The 13,657-nt window shown below is 46.3% G+C and overlaps 1 long non-coding RNA gene across 1 annotated transcript in view; it reads left to right on the forward strand.

Moving 5' to 3' along the window:
* The first annotated feature begins 573 nt into the window (after positions 1–573).
* Positions 574–13,657, forward strand: part of LOC135186987 (uncharacterized) — a 54,528-nt gene continuing 41,444 nt past the window's right edge. Inside the window, exon 1 of the long non-coding RNA XR_010307160.1 lies at positions 574–694. This is a non-coding gene — a long non-coding RNA (uncharacterized LOC135186987). The remainder of the gene's footprint in view (positions 695–13,657) is intronic.

Consider the following 13,657-nt stretch of genomic DNA (forward strand, 5'->3'; position numbering starts at 1 on the left):
AGCTGTGTCATGGTAGTTAAGACTGAAACTTGCTGGCAGTCTTTGTTCCTGGTCTTATCATGTGCTCCTCTCTTCAGTAATTAACTCACTGTTCAATCACAGTTAGCTTAGGAATCTTTCTTTCTGTGTTTCATAGCAGGGATTTGATGCAGTCTGGAATGAGATCATAGTTTGCTGTGCTGTATTCAAACGTGTTTAAATAATAGGTGAGGACTCTCAGTAAATAGTGAAAATGTGAATATGTCAGGTGGGACCAGAGGAATACACAGGGAATTCTTCTGGTCTGCTTATTTACAGCTTTGAGGGAACTAACATTTGTCAATGCAGTGGCTTGGCTTTGGCATCAGGAAGTTCATTTGTATTCTCAGGAACAACTACAGGCTTGCTTCATTTAATTGCCCACTTTTCCTTTCAAGTTTTGCTTCTTCATTGCATCTAACTTGACGTAATTTTCAGCAGCTGTGGAAGATAAGCTTAGTGCCCTGCCACTGCCCCCTCTCTGCCCTTCCACTACAGACAGATACCTTTTTAAATGCATGTGCTCCCACTGCTCTCCCTTCTGTTGCCTGCAATGATGATGCAGCCTAAGAATCAGCCTGTGGGGAAAGCTGGCCTGGCAAGAAGCAACCCTGCCAGAAGAACTCCAAACACTTGCTCTCTTCAGATCAGCTTGCTGAGTCCATTTGCTTTCAAGGTGTGTCGTTAAATCTGTAGGTGAAAGGAAGGAGGCTGGGAGTAGCCCTCTCTGGGACTACACTAGATAGAGGTTAGAGCGTACCTGTGTTACTCCATTCTGCATTGTACTCACAGTGAGGTGTTCAGAATGGATTGACTTATGACTTTGCTGATAATAATACAAAGCAGTGGTACACTGCTAGGGCAGTAGGTTTTTCAATTCTGAATTTAACTTTCTAAAGTTAAGATGTCTCTGGTTTTGTGTTCATGTTACATACTTCTTTATTTGCTCTGAATGTCTGAGTATGGTCACCTGATGTTGCTTTTGTGTGAATGAATTTTCCATATTGGGTTTTATCTTGTCCTTTACATATGCTTAGGAAACCTGAGAGGCTCAGGGGTTAACTGTATGCTGTTAAGGGTCACCCTCTAGCATGACCTTGGGCTATGTTTTGGATGATACTGTGTGGAACAAGCCTTTAAATGAATGGTGTGCTAGTTTGAAGCTGGCTAGAATGCTTTGGTGAGAGGAACTAGATTACAGGCTGTGAAAGAGAAAACAAGGGTGATGTCTACTTCACTCATAGGCTTGCTGAGATGTATAAGAACAAGAGTCCAAACATAGATGAGGCACTGCTTCTTGAGGCATTGCCTGAGCTGCGCTTCTCTCTAGCCTCTCTGCCATCTCTCTGATTAATCCACTTTGCTTCCTAACCCCCTGGCCAAACCTCCATTCTTCCTTGGGACTGGGGTAAGGTTCAGAGGGGTAGGGGGAAGGTGAAGGGGTGGTTGGGAGCCCCTGCTGGAGACTCAGGTTTCTGGGAGGGGAGTTGTGTTTCTGTATTACCTTTTACCTCGCGTATTTCTGTATCTACTGTAACTATCTGCTTGTATATTGTGCTAGCTGTAAATATAAGCTTCAGTCAAATTTCCAGAGCCAGCTGAGTCTAGTTTGGGTGATTTCCAAAGTGTATTGGGGGGTGGGCAACACCCAAACCATCACAAATGGCAGTCCTTGTGTTCTGGAAAAAGCTCCTTTGCTGTTGTAAGACTCCATTTAAAATAGAGGAGGTGATGGGAGCTGGTGGGTTGTATGGTTTGTGCTGGTGTTCATATTCTGGCATAGATTCAGTTGTAAATGCTCTCCCTAGTTGTGGCTCCCAAAGACTGTTTGAATGACAGAGGAGCTATTCTGCATGGGACTTTTAACCAAAGGCTTGGTTTGTGCCTCCTGGCAGCTATCCAAACCAAAACTGACAACTGATTTCTTCCGTCTTTGTACTTCACCAGAAACATCTTCAGAATATTTGTATTGCTCTCTAGGTTTGAACTCATCTGTGTATGTAGGTCTTAGCTACCATTCAGAGCCCCAACTGCAATAAATCTAGAGCTACTCACTGGGCCAGACAGACAAGATTCAGTTGCTGTAACTGTGGATATATTATTCATCGCCGTGCATGATTAATAACCTTGTAACTTGCCAGTGACAGCAAGTCAGAGCCAAAAGGAACTCAAAAAGAACATAAATAGTTGAAATAAATAATGTATCTGCTTTCAGGTCACAAGTCCATCAGTTAAACAATAGTGGTTTTCTTTGCATCATTCTGACATCTTTGTTTTTCAGTGCTCCTTGGTTTTCTTTGATCCCATTCCCTCCTGCTGTTAGGTTGGTTAGAGAAGGCTGTGTGTTTTCCAGTTCCTTTCCTTACCTTCTGGTCTTGCTTTGGATTTGTTTTGGTAGAATAACCTGGTTACTGATTTCACAAAGGCTTTAATTATTTAAGTGTAGTTCTCCTGTGGCATATAAACTGAGAGCATGCAGAGTGCTTGTTTTGAAGTGACTTTGACATCTCTGAACTCTTGCTGGAGAAAGTGTAGGTGATAATTTGTGCAGCTGCTCTTCTCCCTGGATGAGTTCAGGTGGGTTGAGCAAACAAGTATCTCGAGAAGACATTTTGAGTTGTAGCTTCCTGTCACATTCTAGGTGTATGACTCCTTGTACCTCCTCCCACCAGCCTCAGGAAGCTGTAGACCCAGACAGAAGGGAGTTGGGGTATGTGCTTGAATCTGCTGGTCGTGCTAGAATAATGTGAGAAGGCTCAGATTTGTCTCTGTGGTGTGGTCAAATGTGAAAAAAAGAAAACAAAAGGAAAGAAAAAGGAAAGCATTTATTTTCAGGAGCTTGCTTCCTGTAGAGCTGTAAGGTAGTGACAGTTTCTATCTCTTTCATTTTTGCAGAAAATGCTGTCATCTTCTAAGAGAAAAATGTGTCCTCATAATGACTGTGAATAGTCTTGGGTGTGATTTCTTTTCTGAAGGTGTCCCTCACTTTTCCCATCCCCATGTGCCTGTGGCTGTACAGCCACAGCTTCAGTGGAGTCAATCACAGACCTGTGTTCAGTAATACTCCCCTGCAGCAGTTCTCCAGTCCCTGCAGCTGAGGTTGTCCCTTGTCCTGCAGAACTCTGACTCCTCTGGGGTTGAATACTTCAGAGATGTAAGTGGAGGGACACTGTATCTCTCCCTTTTCCTTGACCACCCTTCTACTGCTTATAGGACTCTGCTTAGAGACCATTCCTCCTAAACCCATGTCCAAGCACCATACCTCTCTTCCTGGCATTATTCCTTCCTTCCCCAGTTAGGACTGGAAGAATGTGTGAAGTGTTCAGTGGTCTTTTTAGTTCTGTGTTGAGAAAGGTAAGGAAAGGTGCACATGTTGCTTCTCTGGATGTGTGCAAGGAGCATGCTGGAGAGCCAGAGCCTGGACATCTGGCATGTCAGCAGACAGTGTGGATCCCTTCTAGCTTTCGTGGTCTCGATTTGCTGTACTTGTTCTCATCTGTGTCCTGGCTGTGGAGCACTAGGGTGTGTCTGCATGTACATTCTGCACTGGCTGAGCTCTCCATCTTAGGGTCTGCCAAATTTAGCAAAACAGATGTAAGATTTGATGAGTTATTTTGGTGGAGCTGTCCCTCTGAGAACCAGGACTGGAACACTTTTCCTTGGCTAGAAATGGCCACTTCTCTGTCCTGTCAATTCTGGTTTAATATCAGAAGCTGATGCGTCTTGCCTGTAGTAAGGCTGATACATGGAGAAGGGGACTTCTCTGTCATTCCCCATTGTAACCTGGGATAAGAAAGGGATAGCAAATAAAAGCCATGCCCATTTTGAGGATTTTCAGATCAGTTACTGATAGTTTAGGACCCTGTGAATGAATCAAGCAATCACCTCATTTCTTCCTCGATTTGGTGCTGTTTGCTGGCAGCAGAGCATCTCCATGTGCTCTGGGTAGTGCTTTGGTTAACATGCCAAGCAGCTTCTAGCTTGCAAGAGTAGCTTTTCTCTTGCTTTAAGAAGCAAGGCATTAAGATTTACAGCCTTGAGTAAATGTATGAATAAGCAAACAAGTTAGACAGCTTTTAGGTGGTTACAAGGTTGAGTCCCTGTAGTGGGAGCTTTCTAATATCTCATTCCATGACATCTTCATCCCTGAAATACCTAGGCTTTGCTGAAGAGCTTTTAAAGTCAACTTCCAGATGTTAAAATATTCAGCTTATGCTTGATGGGGGCTGACTCTGTCTTCAGATCACATTTGTGCTTTTAGGATGCAGTTCTTGCTTTGATCAGCAACACAAAGTGATCGGGTACATTTATTATGCCACGAATACAAGCTGGCAAGAGCTTTCTCGTGCATCAGCTGTCTGGTAGAGGGAAAACAGTCAGGGCAGGAAGTTGGATGATGAGGAAGAGGATTGCATCTTGTTCCCCAGTGGGTTTGTTCAGAAGTAAGCAGAAAGGCTCTTGAGAACTCAGACTCTACTGCTTCAAAGTGTAGACAGTGCAGCTTTAGCTCTGCTGTGCCGCCCAGCTGTATGTGCATCTGCTGTTATGGTGGAGCTCAATCTCTCTGCTTTTGGTAGCTTTACCTACAAAAAGGGGGGAGTGAAGGGTGCAGGAGGCATTCACAACACACACACACTGTATTTCCAGTGCTTGCCCTTTAGAAACAAAGTACATTTATTGGTTACATCAGTGAGCAGAATGAAAGTCCTGAAAACACATCTTTGATTTAGAGATTTACGTAAGTCTTTAGGTGTTGGTATTACCCAGGCAAAAGTGTTTCTGAGTGGGATGTGAGCCAACAGCTTCTCTGGGGAATACAATTTCCTACAGCCTTGCACCTGTACATCCCAGTCCTTCCTGCCATAGTGGGAGGTGGGAAGCTGTTTCTTAAACTATGCAAAGGTTTCTGAATTACTTGCTACAGGATTTTTTGGTGCACTCCTACCGGGGAGCTTGTGCTGTGTCACGATCATATACAAGACTGTGGACCCAATTAACATGCTTCAATGTGGTATAAAGCTTTCTGCATTTCCAGCTCATCATTTGCACTAGAAAGTCGATGGAAAGTGAAATAAAAGCAGTTCCACAGGATTGTATTAGTTAAAAAAATAAACCTTACCTAATCAGCCAAACAAAGAAAGTAACAACCCAGAATCTGATGTGGATCTGTTTGGCTGTTGCTTTTCCTGGAAGCAGTTAGACCTTTTTCAAAGTGTTCTGTGCTAGTTTGAAGCTACCTTTTGGTGAGAAGGATTAGATCACAGGCTGTGAAAGGGAAACAGTGGTGGTGTCTACTTCACTCATAGGCTTGCTGAGATGGATAAGAACAAGAGTATAAACATAGATAAGGTATTCGGCTTTGGGTGCAGCCTGAGCTCTGGGATGCATTTTTCTCTCTAACCTCACCTTCCATCTCTCTGATTAATCCACTTGCTTCCTAACCCCCCTGGCTGACCCTCCATTATTCACACAGTATCATCAGGGTTGGAAGAGACCTCATAGATCATCAAGTCCAACCTTTTACCACAGAGCTCAAGGCCAGACCATGGCACCAAGTGCCACATCCAATCCTGCCCTGAACAGCTCCAGGGACGGCGACTCCACCACCTCCCCGGGCAGCCCATTCCAGTGTCCAATGACTCTCTCAGGGAAGAACTTTCTCCTCACCTCCAGCCTAAATCTCGCCTGGCACAGCCTGAGGCTGTGTCCTCTTGTTCTGGTGCTGGCCACCTGAGAGAAGAGAGCAACCTCCCCCTGGCCACAACCTCCCTTGGGTCACAAGGCAAAGTCTGGGGTAAGGTAGAGGTGGGAGGAAGGTGGAAGGGTGGTTGGGACCTCTCCTGGGGACTCAGGTTTCTGGGAGGGCTGTTGTGTTTCTGTATTACCTTTAACTTGTATCTGTCTGTCTATAACTGTATCTGCTGTAACTATCTGCTTGTATATTGTGCTAGCTGTAAATATAAGCTTCATTCAATTTCCAGAGCCGCCTGATTCTAGTCTGGGGGATTTCCAAAGTGTGTGTGTGTGGGGGGGGCAGGTAACACCCAAACCATCACACCTTTAAACTTCACTAGAAAGCTTGATATTTCATAGCAGCGAGCCTAGCAAACGTAGCAGTGCTTCAGAGATGGTATTGGTTGTGTTCAGTGCATGTCTCGATGTGCTGGCCACGCAGCCAGCCTACCGCTGCGGGGCATGAGAGCCTTTGCCTGCTTGGACCTGGTTTGCCTTCAGGTTGCTGTCTTCAGTCTTCTGATTAGTTTTTTTTTTCCCTCTTTGTTAAAGTGTTGGGTTTGTGGTTGTTGTTTGTGGTTTTGTTCTTTTAACGGAATGGCACGGTGGACCAGACGGGACAGATCTTTTTCCCAGTTTAAAACTTGCTGGAAGCTGCCAGGAAGGCGTCGGGAGGCACTCGTGGGTTTTGTCAGCAGTCCAAGTGCTCCATCTGCAGGTCAGAACTTCTGCTAGGGAGAAGTTCAGACTGCTTCGCTCCACTTCAGTTAATAGAAGGACCACAGAGCTAAGAACTCCCTCTTTGAGTCCACCAGTGTGATTCCCAGCAACCAGCTTCCAGCAGAAAACTGTCACCTGCCGTAATGTCACCTTCCTTGGTTTGTGTGCTTGGTGAGAGACTGTAGAGTTGCTGTGTGTGAAGTGGGATGGCAACAGGGAGCAAAAGAAAAGCTGTAGAAGGTAAAAGCTGGCCTAAGGGGGGAAATGAGTGTGAAACTGCTTTGTGTAAGTTTAGGTGGGCAACTGGAAGATGATTTCTGTTACTGTCAGTGTGATGAAACTTGAACAGCAGTAAGATGGGTGAGTAAGAAACCCAACTCATTTAAAGTGGCCTGGATAAATTTAAGAGTGAGATCAGAGAATCATAGAATCAGCGAGGTTGGAAGAGACCTCCAAGATCATCCAGTCCAACCTATCCCCCAGCCCTGTCCAATCAACCAGACCATAGCACTAAGTGCCTCATCCAGGCTTTGTTTGAACACCTCCAGGGACAATAACTCCACCACCTCCCTGGGCAGCCCATTCCAACGCCAATCACTCTCTCTGGCAACAACTTCCTCCTAACACCCAGCCTAGACCTCCCCCAGCACAACGTGAGACTGTGTCCCCTTGTTCTGTTGCTGGTTGCCTGGCAGAAGAGCCCAACTCCACCTGGCTACAGCCTCCCTTCAGGTAGCTGCAGACAGCAAAGAGGTCACCTCTGAGCCTCCTCTTCTCCAGGCTGCACACCCCCAGCACCCTCAGCTTCTCCTCACAGGGTTTGTGTTCCAGGCCCCTCACCAGCTTTGTTGCCCTTCTCTGCACACCTTACAGCACCTCAACATCTCTCTTGAATTGAGGAGCCCAGAACTGGCTCCCCACAGTAGTGGCCATGGGGTCAACGTACTGAATTTGATGGGTAGTAACTTTAAAGGCAGCAGTCAAGAATGCTCTTGGGACAAATATTGACACCATTCAAGAGGGCAAAAGCATTCAGTTCCTTACTTTTGAGGGTTTTTTAATGAAAGGGACAGTCAAATGGCTTGTGAAAACACAGCAGTGCCTTCTTCCAGAGATTTGGACAGATCAGCAGCAGTGAGGAGTTTTCCCATGTAAGCCTGCCAATGTGCCTCCATTCAGGGTTAGAGATGCATTCCTGGGCTAGGAGCATAATTCAGTCAGCTTGTCTGCTAAGTGGCCTCTCTGCCTGCCCCTACAGCAGCAGATAAGGCCTTATTTACCCAAGAGAGAGAAACACAACCTTGAACACATCTTAAATACAGTTCAATTTAAGGACAGGAAGTAGAACACAAGGAAAACTGTTCTTAACTCCTTTTGCTTTGTTCCTGTGTGAAGCTGGCAATAATTGTTTAGTAAAAAGCAGGATACTCACTAGGCATGTGTGTGTGCTGTATATACAAGCAAGGAGGGTAGTGTGCTCTTGCTTGTTGATAATATTAGGCTATCTTTGTCAGTCTGGTGCAGTACACATGGAGCATTTGATACTTGAATTCTTTCTAACAGGACAACTCAGTAAGTGGTGTTTAGGAAGAGCCTGAAGAGTTAGACAAACTCTGGAAGATAAGGTGTGTGTTCCCAGGAAAGTGCAGCAAAGAGTTGCTTGTCCAGAGGTGCGTGGAACAGAACAGAGGGAAAGCTTCTGGGGCATCAGCGATGCCTTGAGAGCTGAAATGTCTCTCAAGAGCATTTTATGGGACATCATCCTTGTCAAACAAATGTGACTTTGTGGAGTGATAGGTTTGGGTTCAATAGCAACACCGAGTGTATGCATAAAGGCTTCACAAAAGCCAAAGGAATGTTGCTGTGTAGCGTAGCCTTAGAGCATGTGTTGAAAGGATTAAGATCTAGTTAGCAAGGTCTTAATATCACAGTATCACCAAGGTGGGAAGAGACCTCACAGATCAGCAAGTCCAACCCTTTACCACAGAGCTCAAGGCCAGACCATGGCACCAAGTGCCACTTCCAGTCCTGCCTTGAACAGCTCCAGGGACGGCGACTCCACCACCTCCCCGGGCAGCCCATTCCAGTGTCCAATGACTCTCTCAGTGAAGAACTTTCTCCTCACCTCAAGCCTAAATTTCCCCTGGTGTAGTAATAGTTACTGGGGATCATAGGATCACACAGGATCACAGGATGTTAGGGGCTGGAAGGGACCCAAGGAGACCATCTAGTCCATCTCCCTGGGTCCCTTCCAACCCCTAACATACTGTGATCCCCAGTGACTATTACTATTGCTGTAGGGATCCCTATCAGATAGGTGTTGGAGAGTCTTTTCCTCTGCGGTGATCTGTGCTATTCAGTGCTTTGGTAGAGGTCTGGAAGCAATTGTGGCAACAGCTGTTCAGCAGCAGTGAATCATACACAGCAATGCAGATTGCCTGGGGCCTCTTTCTGGAGGAGAACAACAAAAGCATTTCAGTAAGGCAGATTTGAAATTGTACTTCACAGAATAAGAAACACAAGAACCTCCAGCAAACGGGGGGGGGGGACACACACTGTATTTCTGAGGCCAAAAAGTGGCTAAGTGATTGTAGTGGACGGTCAGTTCAAAAGAAAGTCTCAGTGGGATGAGCAGAGAGCCTCCTGTGGTGCTTGCATGGAATTAAAGGCAAATGCTCAGCAGAATTAGTGTGGATGTATGGAAATACACATGCACATCATAGACACTCTTTTCTTTATGCAGTGTTGATGCAATTGATCCTGGAATGTCTGGAATAATGTATCCAGTTTGAGTGCCAAGATTAATTTTTCTTTGTTATAAATAAATGCCCAACCAGGCAAACCAGAAAACAGAAAGAAAACAGTCTAAAGGCTGAAGGAAATACTTTGGAGCTCTGGAAGCCTTTACACTGCTTTTCTGGAAGTAAATACCTGCAGGTAGAGAAAAGGTTGGAACTAAGGATCTGAGAGCTGTTCTTTTCAGCAAAGAGCTGTAGTGTGAATAGCAGAACGTTTTCCCAGAAAAGGGAACAACAAGCAAGAAAGAGCATGGCTTTAGTGTTGGGCATTCATTTGAAGCAAACAAAACAGCTGGTTCTCTGTTGTAATATCTGTTAAAAGGAAGCTAAGAGCTGTACATGACTCTCTTCCTCTACTAAGCAATGGTGAGAAATAGAGCAGCCACCACTGAACAGGCAGTGAGACCACTGAGCTCTGGACCTGATAAGTCCCCTGCCCCCACCCCCCAGTTTCCTTTTCAGCTAAGTTACCAGTTGCCTTCTCTTAAAAATGGGTGTTGGTCCTTCCCCTTCCCTCTCTAGAAGTTGGCAAAGGTCACTCATGAAGTTGTCTTGCTTTCTAAGTGGCACTGTTGGTGCTTTCCAGTGGATCTCTAGGGTGCTTCCCACATACCTATAGGCTCAGCAGGTCCTCAGCAAATCGATACCCTTCAGGCACAGCACTGTGGTCAGGCAGGTCCTGCATCTGCAGATGGGTTTATGCTCAAATGTAGTAACAGTGTTAGTTAGAATCAGAGTGCTTGATTGCTTACTGTGTTTTGTGGGCTGACTAGGAGTAGATGGGGACCCTGCTGTGCCATAATCAAGTATATTTCAGAGTTCTTTATTCCAGATCTTCACACAGAAGAAACACTGTTCTCATTCCTCATCAAGTCTCAAGCTGGCTAATAAAGGAGCAAATTCAGTGTATTCCAAGCACAGGGCAATCTGTCTTAGCAATGATCTTATAAAGTCTAGTCAGCAATAAACTCTGGTAGTCAGAAGTGATTTTCCTTGAGTGTCCTGATTAGGGAATGCTGTTCAATTATCTGGATTCCAACGAGCAGCTGGCATACATGCTGCAGACAGAAAGGGAGAGTGGGGGAGAGGGCTTTAATTATCTTCAAGCCAGCAAAGATCAGTGTGTTGAGTCAAAACAGATGGAGTGTATAATCCACTAGCAATACTTGTGATTGGGTAAATATAGTTTATGCCAGAGGAGGAAGGCAGAGCAAATGGAGAGGCATTTCCTTGTGTGTAGGCTTTAGATGCTGGTATATTTACACTGTCACTGCTAGGTGAGATGGAAGCGTGAAGTGTACATACAGCATCAGAATGAACCTCTCTGTGGTGACCTCCAAGGCCACTCTGGGGAAGTGGCAGGGTTTGGGGTAGTCAGTTCCTTGAGGAACCTTGTGTTTTGTGTTCTGCTGGCAGTGGCTGTGTTACAGGTGAGTCTCTTGGTTCCAAAGGGCACACACAGGTTTAATTCCTTTCCTGGGGTGCCCTTCAGGTGTTTCTGCAATGACTGCAAATCAGGCTAGGCAGAGTAACCAAAGACACTTCCTGGGCAGCCATGAGCTGATGCGATGTGGTGGAGGCACCATGCAGCTGCTCATGCAGTTACAAATACTGGTGGAGGCTCAGTGTTCTTTCTGGCTCCCAGTTGTCAGGTTTGCAGTAGAACTGTAAGCATCTGTACTCACTGACAAGGGGCAGTGGGAGGACTGGCCTGTCACAGCCCAACCAGAAGCCCCAGTAATTGCCTTTATGGATTTATGGGGGATAAATCCATAAAGACTGGATGAGGCACTTAGTGCCATGGTCTAGTTGACTGGATAGGGCTGGGTGCTAGGTTGGACTGGATGATCTTGGAGGTCTCTTCCAACCTGGTTGATTCTATGATTCTGTTGTGATGGAGACTGAAGGCTTCTGCTAGGGACGGGATTAAATCCAGTGCTAGTGTTAGCTGGTTGTTAGAATGTACAGAGCTAGTGTGTAGGCAAGAAGCCACTGGTGACAGAACAGGAGAGCATGGAGTGGAGCGTCCAGTGCCTGCAAGAGCCTTTGTTACAGTGCCAGTCCCTCCAGGCTATTCATTCAGAGCAGGGCAGTAAGTCTTGCACTGGAAAAGCTGGCTCTGCTTATTGATAAGAGCTCAACACAAGTGCTGGAAATTACTTTTCAGATTGCAGGTTGGATACTGTTGAGTAATGCCTTGCACATGTGACAAGAAGTCCAGAAACAAGCCAGAACATGCTGTGCTTCTACAGCAGCTGCTCTTGCCTCCTTCAGTGCCATAACACTCCATGCTGTCTCTTGTGGTGTGGCAGTCCTAGCTGGAGCAACGTGCTTCCTGACACACAGACATACAGCTAGATGATCATCATTGATGTCATGGGGGTAGAAATCAAGGATGATCGAGTTGAGTCATTATGGGTGACAATTAAGGGGAAGGCCAACAAAACTGATATCCTGGTTGGAGTCTGTTATAGACGACCCAATCAGGAAGAAGAGGTTGATTTAGTACTCTTTAAACAACTGGAGGCTGCTTCAAGGTCACCTGCCCTCGTTCTGGTGGGTGACTTTAACCTACCAGACATCTGCTGGGAATCATAGAATCAACCAGGTTGGAAGAGACCTCCAAGATCAGCCAGTCCAACCTAGCACCCAGCCCTAGCCAGTCAACCAGACCATGGCACTAAGTGCCTCATCCAGGCTTTTCTTGAACGCCTCCAGGGACGGTGCCTCCACCACCTCCCTGGGCAGCCCATTCCAATGCCAATCACTCTCTCTGACAACAACTTCCTCCTAACATCCAGCCTAGACCTGCCCTGGCACAACTTGAGACTGTGTCCCCTTGTTCTGTTGCTGGTTGCCTGGGAGAAGAGGCCAACTCCCAGCTGGCTACAGCCTCCCTTCAGGTGGTTGTAGACAGCAATGAGGTCACCCCTGAGCCTCCTCTTCTCCAGGCTGCACACTCCCAGCTCCCTCAGCCTCTCCTCCTAGGGTTTATGTTCCAGGTCCCTCACCAGCTTTGTCACCCTTCTCTGGACACCTTCCAGCACCTCAACATCTCTCCTGAATTGAGGGGCCCAGAACTGGACACAGCACTCAAGGTGTGGCCTGACCAGTGCTGAGTACAGGGGCAGAATAACCTCCCTTGTCCTACTGGCCACACTGCTCCTGATCCAGGCCAGGATGCCATTGGCTCTCTTGGACTCCTGGGCATACTGGTGGCTCATCTTCAGCTACTATCTATCAGTACCCCCATGTCCCTTTCTTCCTGGCTGCTTTCCAGCCACTCAGTCCCCAGCCTGTAGCACTGCTTGGGGTTATTGTGGCCTTAAACACTGCAGAGAAGAAGCAGTCTAGAAGGTTTCTAGAACGTGTGGAAGACAACTTCTTATCCCAGCTGTTACGTGAGGCTACCAGGGGGCAGCCCTGCTTGACCTTGACCTGCTGCTCACAAATGTGGAATATGGCTGAAGTTAGAGGCGTGTGTTGATAGGGTCTGCAGGGGTGGAGGCAAACAGGACTGTTTGCCCATCAGCAACTCTCTTGTGTCCAGGTTAACACACATTTCTTTTTAATTGAGATGTGTAGAAAAAGATTCAAAACTATTTTTCCCATTCTACCTCCCAAAGCCATCAGTGTTTCTCCCATTTAAGCTGGCACTTTCAGGGTGCAGACATAAACCCATGCAGCAATGTAGAGTCTCATAAATATGTACTCTGATAATCAATAGGCGGTGGTGCAAAAGCCCTCACTGCTTGAGGAGGCAAGAGGCATATGGCATTTATTTATTCATCTTAGCTGCTTGCTTTTCCCCTTTTAATTGTCTCCTAGGATTTCTTCTCATTTACCAAACTTGAGCAAGTTCAAACAGCCAGCTGTTTGTAGGTGCCCAGATACCTGTTTCTATGACATTGAACTGTGTAAAACTCTGTTTTCTATCTCTTCATCAGAGATGCTGTGGTTGAGAGGCTGTTCTCAGTCCCATTGGTGTTTGGAATGCATTCCCAACTCTGAAAGAAACCCCAACAAAGCTTTGTGTGTGGAAGTGTTATTTGAGAAACACTAGCTTTTCTTAGTGCTCCCTATGAAGGTATCAGTGAGTTCTCTGGGGACCAGGGAATGCTCTCACACAGGGGTCCCCACTCTGGGTACAGTTTCAATGCTTTATTATAGCTGAAATGCTAAAATCAGAGAGAGAAATATCTATGACAGAGAATGCTGAGTAACTCTATTGATCAAAGAGCAGCTTCTACTCTCCCTGTCCATCTGACCAGCCAAACTCCTGAGCTGTGTAGATGGCAGGGCTGGCAGGCACTCATCCCTCCCAGGACCCACACCCCCACGGTAGTCGGACTGGTGCGGCTCCAGCACAGCTCCCGAGGCTCTCGGGA

Source organism: Pogoniulus pusillus, chromosome 26 (assembly GCF_015220805.1).
Source record: "Pogoniulus pusillus isolate bPogPus1 chromosome 26, bPogPus1.pri, whole genome shotgun sequence".
NCBI classification, from domain to species: domain Eukaryota; kingdom Metazoa; phylum Chordata; class Aves; order Piciformes; family Lybiidae; genus Pogoniulus; species Pogoniulus pusillus.